A 7327-nucleotide genomic window follows, 5' to 3' on the forward strand; every position below is an offset into this window, starting at 1 on the left:
AGTTTTTTTATTTGTCAGTAAAAAAACTAATGAAAACAAATTAATGAAATCTATAGGTTACATTGGGCCTCAAATAATAAAAATGCTGGATGCTCCGCTCAGCTTTCATTCAAATTGGTAAACAAACTTCGTCAAAGCCCCAGTATATTTTAAAAAGCCACTATTTTAAAACGGTTCTGGAGTTCTTTATTTGGTACAAAAATAGCAGTCAATAAGATAAACATTTTTACATAATTTCAACGCTCGAGCTCAAGTTTTTGTCAAAATCACAAAACGGAATGGGGATAGGACACATGTTATATTACATTTGTTGTTTCGTTTGGCATGCTGAATAACATGACAAAGTTTGCTCATAAGGTTGCAAGACACTTTTATATCAGTTCTTGCGCTGGGTATCGCTAGTTTTTTATAAATAAGAGTCAACATTGATTATTTTACTAAAAAATTACCTCAACTAAGATATCAAGGGTTTTTGTCTAATAGCCACAATTTGCTAATTCTTGAAGAAATAATCAAAAGAAAGAAACTGGTATTCAAATGGACTCTGTACTTGGAAATACAACATTGATTTACATATTCTGATCAGGTCATTTGGGTTTCTAATGATTCTCAGTTGTGAAGAATCGTCAGTGAATCAAAGATGGTTGGAAAGTTTTTCTGTTTTGTTCTTCTCATAGGTTATACTTCTGGGTTTCCTAGTAAAATCAAGGAAAAAACGCAGGTTAGTTTGTTTTTTCTAGGCAAGGATTTTTACTTTCTCCCCCTATACATAGTATAAGGAAAGAAATTGTTTTAAATTGTATAAACCAACTAATTGCACTTAAGGTAGAATACAATTATTATTCGATTGGAAATTGCACTGTGTGAGCGTCAGGTGTGGTAGGTTAACGTTTTTATTTTGTATTCTTAATCCAGTTGAACAACAAATTAAAAAACTTATTCCGGTTTTAGTTTTATAGTTTGCTTTTAGTATGTGTATTGTTTTTTCTTAAACTTCATAAATTATCCAGGTGCATAGGCCTCCCCAAGAATAAAACACTGTTTTAAACCATCACAAGGAAAAAATGAAGCCAATCGTTTGGTACGTACCAAATGTTAGGAAAAACCTTTTTTCAGTGTTGTCTGCTCATTATAAGAACTCAAACAGCTTTTTTGAGTCCAACAAAAATCAATGTAAGTTTTATGCATAACAAGCATAACAACATCTTTAATTCAGTATTTTCTCACTACTATAAACCTGGAGGTTGCTTAACGTTTTTGCAAATAACTTTGAAACGGTGAGGAAATCGACCAAAGTGGAAGGTGATGGTGATATTTTGAAAGAGAATAAAATGTCCTACAAATTAATATTATGAATTTCTTGAATATACTCAATAAAGGCAGCCTAAAGTTGGCTACAAATATAAAATTGAAAATATAAACCTAGAATAAAAGGAGTTTTAAATGTACTAGTGTACATGTTGCTCGAATTCGAGCTATTGTAAAGTATTACAGGATTTGCAAACCAATAACAATCATATTTTTAGCTATCAACATTTCAACAAAAACACACCTACCTTCCCTGTAGCAGCAAACCTAAGTACTCATATTAAAATTAACTTAATGTTATTTAAATAGGAAAAAATGACCATTTTCAGGGAATATCTTTATATAAATTAAGCCAGGTAAATGGAAATTCGCTTAGTCTGAAGGTTTGCTGCGGATACACAATTTTAATAACAGCAAAGTTTGAAGAATCTGAGTTATTACTTATATCCATGAATTTATCTAACAATTATTTCCTGTAAAATATTATTACAGCAGTTCAAAAATATTGTAACAAACTCGATCAACAAATGATGTAACTGAAAGAATTCCGTACTAATGAGATTAACATTATTTTTTCAGTTCCATTTAATCAATGTTAAATGTTTACATTCGGGCATAGACAAAAATGATTCGGGCGAGTGATATATTTTATTAATGTTTATGATCCCTACCGTTCCTGTTCTAATAATCATGCAGTATTTAATATATTTGAACCAACTGTGTGGAATTGTGAAATCAAAATTTATTTGACAGTTCGTTCTGCTTGTTTACATTTTTAAATTTTGTGGGTTTGTCTTTGTTACCATGGATACCATCAATAAATATTTCACTTTTAATTTCTGACAACAGCTGGAGTTCCATAACAAATTTTGTTTCCCATGTTAATCTCATGGATAAATACGAAACTTTAAAGGGCTCCAGGGCCTCACTCTCTAATTATTTCTTTAAAAAGAAAGTTTCCTGCACAACTTCACGTTACGCTCTTTCCAATGACACCAAAAACATGTCAATTGGTTCAGTAGCTTCGGAGGAGTAATTGTCACAAAAAACCTGCTTGCGTATTAAATAAGTATAGATTATTTTTTTATTTTTTTACCTTAAATATCTAATAAAATCAAACTTTCATAATTATTTGCAAATCTACACGAATTAGGCTTTCCAACGACCCATTTAGTAGGTAACAAAATCGGTCCGGTAGAAGTCTAGATTTAGTTGTACAAAGTTTAACAATAATTAATTTTAAATAAATTTTAAGTATTTTTAAGTATTTTCTCACTACTATAAATTTGGAGATCACTTAGATTATTGCCAATATCTTTTAAATGGAGGGTAATCGACCAAAGTGAATGTGATATTCTGAAAGAGATTAAAATTTACTACAAATAACTACTATGCAATTCTTGAAAATACTTAATAAAGGCAGCCAAAAGCTGGCTACAAATAGAATCTTGAAAACAGAAACTTGAAAACCCCAGTTTTTAATGTATTTTTGTTATTTTTAATTTTTCACCACAAATATTTAATAAAATCACAATTTTATAATTATTTGCAAATCTACATGGGTTAGGCTTTCTAATGACCCATTAATTAACAAAATTCAAATCGGTCCTGTAGAAGTCTAGATTTAGTTGTACAAAATTTAACAAAAATATCCCAAACTCAATAGGCTATTTTCTCATTACTATAAATTTGGAGGCATTTTTGAGAAAATCCGATTTTTCCGGTTTTTATGGGAAAATCCCCATTAAAAATTAAAATTTCAAAAAAATGAAAAAACGCCTGGAGATACCATGGATTATAACCTACATACTAATACTACTATATAATACTACATACTACTACTACTACATAGGTAATAATGTAGCGTGGCGTAATAGCTATTTACATTACAAGTGTAGTAAGAGCGATTTTACACCACGCAGGTGAATACTGAATGTTGTGCAACGAGCGGAAGCGAGTTGCATAATTCACCTAAGTAAACACGCTCTTGCGTCGTGTAACGTACAAGACATTTTGAATTAGCACTTTTTATTATTATGCTAATGCTAACCTGACCTGACAATATACATGGGGTTACGTACAATATTTTTCATTATCCATTTCATTCATCTTCTAACAGTAACGTTCTTTTACAAACAAAAGCTAGGTTAGGAAAATACTTTAAAGCATAACAATAACATTCAGGCGCACAGCTGATTTATAGCGTTGAACGTAGTTTTCAACTTTACATCACTCGGGAAGTAAAGAAGTTGTATACATCACGCTTGGGATAGGGAAGTTTAACATGGCGGGTTAGGTAAATATATTTACACCACACTACATTATTTTGACGAACTTCCCACTCAAGGATTTAGTCCAGAAAACAGCTGTTTGCCGCCAGCTTATTCAAATGGGGTTTCATTGCGTACTACTGTACTGCAATGAGTTTTGCCGGACACCAATCAGCTGATTATACTGTATTTAGTTGGCAGTGAGTGGTTATAAACAAAAACATAACCTCTCTTAGAGGTTATGACTAGTGATTTTTAGTCCTTTAGTTGGTGGAAATATATAAGGATTTGTACAGATTTAGTAGTATGGCGTAAACTATCGTACGTAACTCGTCCAAAATGTGTGTACCGGACTCGTATGGTAATCCCGTACTCGACTTCGTCTCGCACGGGAACGACCACACTCGTCCGGTAAACACTTATTTTCAGGACTAGTAACGTAATATACTATTACGCCACACTACATTATTTTGACGAACTTCCCCAGCAAGGATTTAGTCCAGAAAACAGCTGTTTGCCGCTTATTCAAATGGGGTTTCATTGCGTAATACTGTTCTGCAATGAATTTTGCCGGACACCAATCAGCTGATTATACTGTATTTGCGTGGCAATGATTGGTTATCAAACAAAAACATAACCTCTCTTAGAGGTTATGACTGGTGATGTTTAGTCCTTTAGTTGGTGGAAATATATAAGGATGTGTATGTGTACGAATTAAGTAGTATGGCGTAAACTATCGTACGTAACTCGTCCAAAATGTGTATACCGGACTCGTATGGTAATCCCGTACTCGACTTCGTCTCGCACGGGAACGACCACACTCGTCCGGTAAACATTTATTTTCAGGACTAGTAACGTAATATACTATTACTATACGCCACACTACACTATTTTGACGAACTTCCCACGCAAGGATATAGTCCAGAAAACAGCTGTTTGCCACCAGCTTAATCAAATGGGGTTTCATTGCGTACTACTGTACTGTAATGAGTTTTACTGGACACCAATCAGCTACTGTATTATACTCTATTTACTATGGCGTAATCTATCGTACGTCACTCGTCCAAAATGTGTTTACCACACTCGTCCGGCAAACACTTATTTTCAGGACTAGTAACGTAATATACTATTACTGAAATCACAACATATAAGTACATATGTTGTGATTTGTGTAAATGGTTTTTTTTTAAATCAGGTATTGAACGGATTTTATATATAGGTACCATACAAACAATACCTTACTTGTTGCAACACAAACCAATAGTTCTTACTAGTAATGTGTTTTTCTTTAGTTTTATCGTATCATGTATTAACAAATTTTAAAACATTCAACTTTGGTCCTAAAAACTGTATTTTATTTTATTTTACTTATTAATTCCCAACGAAAAATTACCAATACAAACACGAAATTTCAACAAGTAACATAACTTCATCATAGAATAAGTTAATCGTAAATCAAACTTAATGAGTGTGGTGTGTCATGATTAAAGTCATATATTTTATTTTTTTTAAACCTCCTCTCTAATTACTCTTACTCTTACTCTAATTACTTCTACTTTCACACTTGATTTAAGAGATAACCTTCCTCACAAATCTCATGGAAAATTATTATCTAGAATAGTGTAAAATCTCCAGTTATAAATGGTTTAAGCTGTTTTATAATAAGTAAAAATAATTTCATATAATTTCAGGCTTCATCAAGCAATACACCTACGTCAAGCGCATGTGATGATATTCAGTGTGGATTTGGAGAGAAGTGTGTACTCATGAAAGTACAGTGTATTCGAGCCCCTTGCCATCCCATACCTTCATGTGTGCCTGACAACTGATCTTTGTAACATGGAAATACAAAGTATTTTGTGAACACAGTCTTGTAGTTTTTCACATGTTTAAAATGAAATTGATATAGAATAGAGCTAACTGGTTTTTATATTAAAAAATAAAATGTAAATAGTGTTCAACAAAACATAATTTTAGCCTAATGGACCAGTGAACTGGAAAGATGCCAGAAGCTCATGTACAGTCCAGTATTGTTCTAATATTAATCCCATAAACTTCATACTGTAATTGTTGTGAACCAATTTTCAATTTAAATTAACTACCCACATAAGAGCTATACCTACTTTGGGAAAATTTCAATACAAGACGGTTATTATTCTCTTGAAACAATTCTTTTTAGTAGTAAGGCACAGCTAATTTTATTACAAAGGTTTACAGAGCAATTTTCATTAGTAATATTTAATTCAGCATTTATAACTTCAAAGTGCTGTTTCTTAACCTCCAGACACTAGTAGATTTATTTTTAAACACCTTTTCTAGTTTAAAAGTCAAACTACTTGTTACTTGTTATTAAAATGTCCTATCAGGACACTAGCTGATTGATTCAACTTCCAGACGCTTTATTACATCAGTATTTAGTCCTGTAATTTACACATAGATCCATGCTCAAAACGAATATACGGACTTACAAAAATGAATACCAATAGACCAAACTGTACTTAAGATTGCTACAAGGAAACAAAGAATTGTTTCATTGGTTGAATTATAAAAGCATATAAAAAACAAACTAATTTGCAAGTTTACTTAACTCAATGAAAACATGGGAATAAAATAACAATCTAAAGTTCTAAGTGGTGGTCTTTTTAAGCTTACGATTTGCACCTGATCTGGGTAAATTTTTTACTAAGGGTATTTTTCAATATCTTGAGTAGGTATCGGTATCTCAACATCTTTTTACTTTCTCCCCGTATATTATATCATAGGGATTTTTTTATATGATTGTTGTTTTTATGGAGAAAGTACTGTTTTCATAAAAAAAATTTGAGTTTGAGTTATGAGTGGATATACCCCTTTTGGGTCCCTCTGGACCCAAAAAGTGGTTTTTGAAGTGTTGTCTGTATGTGTGGATCTGTTGTCCGATTTTGATTAAATTTGGTATGTAGGTACACTAATCTATGGCATCTTCAGGTGTTTTTTTTTTCATTTTGTTGACATTTTGATTTTAATGGAGATCTCCTCATAAAAACCCATAAAATAAACGAAAAATAGGATTTTCTTAAAGATGGTTCCAAACAAAATGGTGCAACCCTCATTGCTGAAGCAATTACGGTTCAAAAGTTATTGCAACTTTTGTGATTTTCCCTATAGAATATCAGTTATTTACTCCCACCGCTTACCCATGGTTGTTGGCAAGCTAATGGGAGAAAGTTTCTTGTGTCAGATTGATCATAATGTTTATTTGAATTTTTTTTTCAAGTATAATTCCCTTCCCTTGATTACAGGATTTACTCCCATAAATGGTATAGCATTGATTTCAATGAAATGTATTTAAATGACATTAGGTTTAACGAGTACCTGGGTTTGCTGCTACAAGGAAACTAATAAAGTTTGTTTTAAGTGAAATATTAATAGCTTAGTAAAAATGAACAAATTTGCCAAGTTTGATCAAAATATGCCTATGAACAAGCAAACTACAACATTTTACATAACTCTCCATAAAAATAAACATGGAAATATTAAATTTAAATGTTTTTTTAATTTTCTCCGTTACCAATAACTGTAAAAAACACTATGATATACTTAATTATTTGTTTTTTACGCTCTTTAAAAAGGTCTAATGAGAAATCGGGAAATTTTGTTTTTCGAGAGTCAAAAATGAGAAAACCCAATTTTTCCCCAATAAAACCCCCGTAAAACCCCGTTCTCATGGTCCAATCACGCTGGCTCGCAAACTCTTTCAATTTTATCCC

At 32.0% G+C, this 7327-nt stretch overlaps 1 long non-coding RNA gene across 1 annotated transcript; it reads left to right on the forward strand.

Annotated features, from left to right (window-relative positions):
• Positions 1-610: 610 nt before the first annotated feature.
• On the forward strand, positions 611-5442 carry LOC128987606 (uncharacterized). Its single transcript, XR_008490254.1, has 2 exons — positions 611-721; positions 5270-5442. It is a non-coding gene; the product is annotated as an uncharacterized LOC128987606 (long non-coding RNA).
• Positions 5443-7327: the final 1885 nt, after the last annotated feature.

The sequence above is a fragment of the Macrosteles quadrilineatus genome, unplaced genomic scaffold (genome assembly GCF_028750875.1).
Source record: "Macrosteles quadrilineatus isolate MER2022 unplaced genomic scaffold, UCM_ALF_1.0 Scaffold_2__2_contigs__length_208266976, whole genome shotgun sequence".
Lineage (NCBI taxonomy): Eukaryota > Metazoa > Arthropoda > Insecta > Hemiptera > Cicadellidae > Macrosteles > Macrosteles quadrilineatus.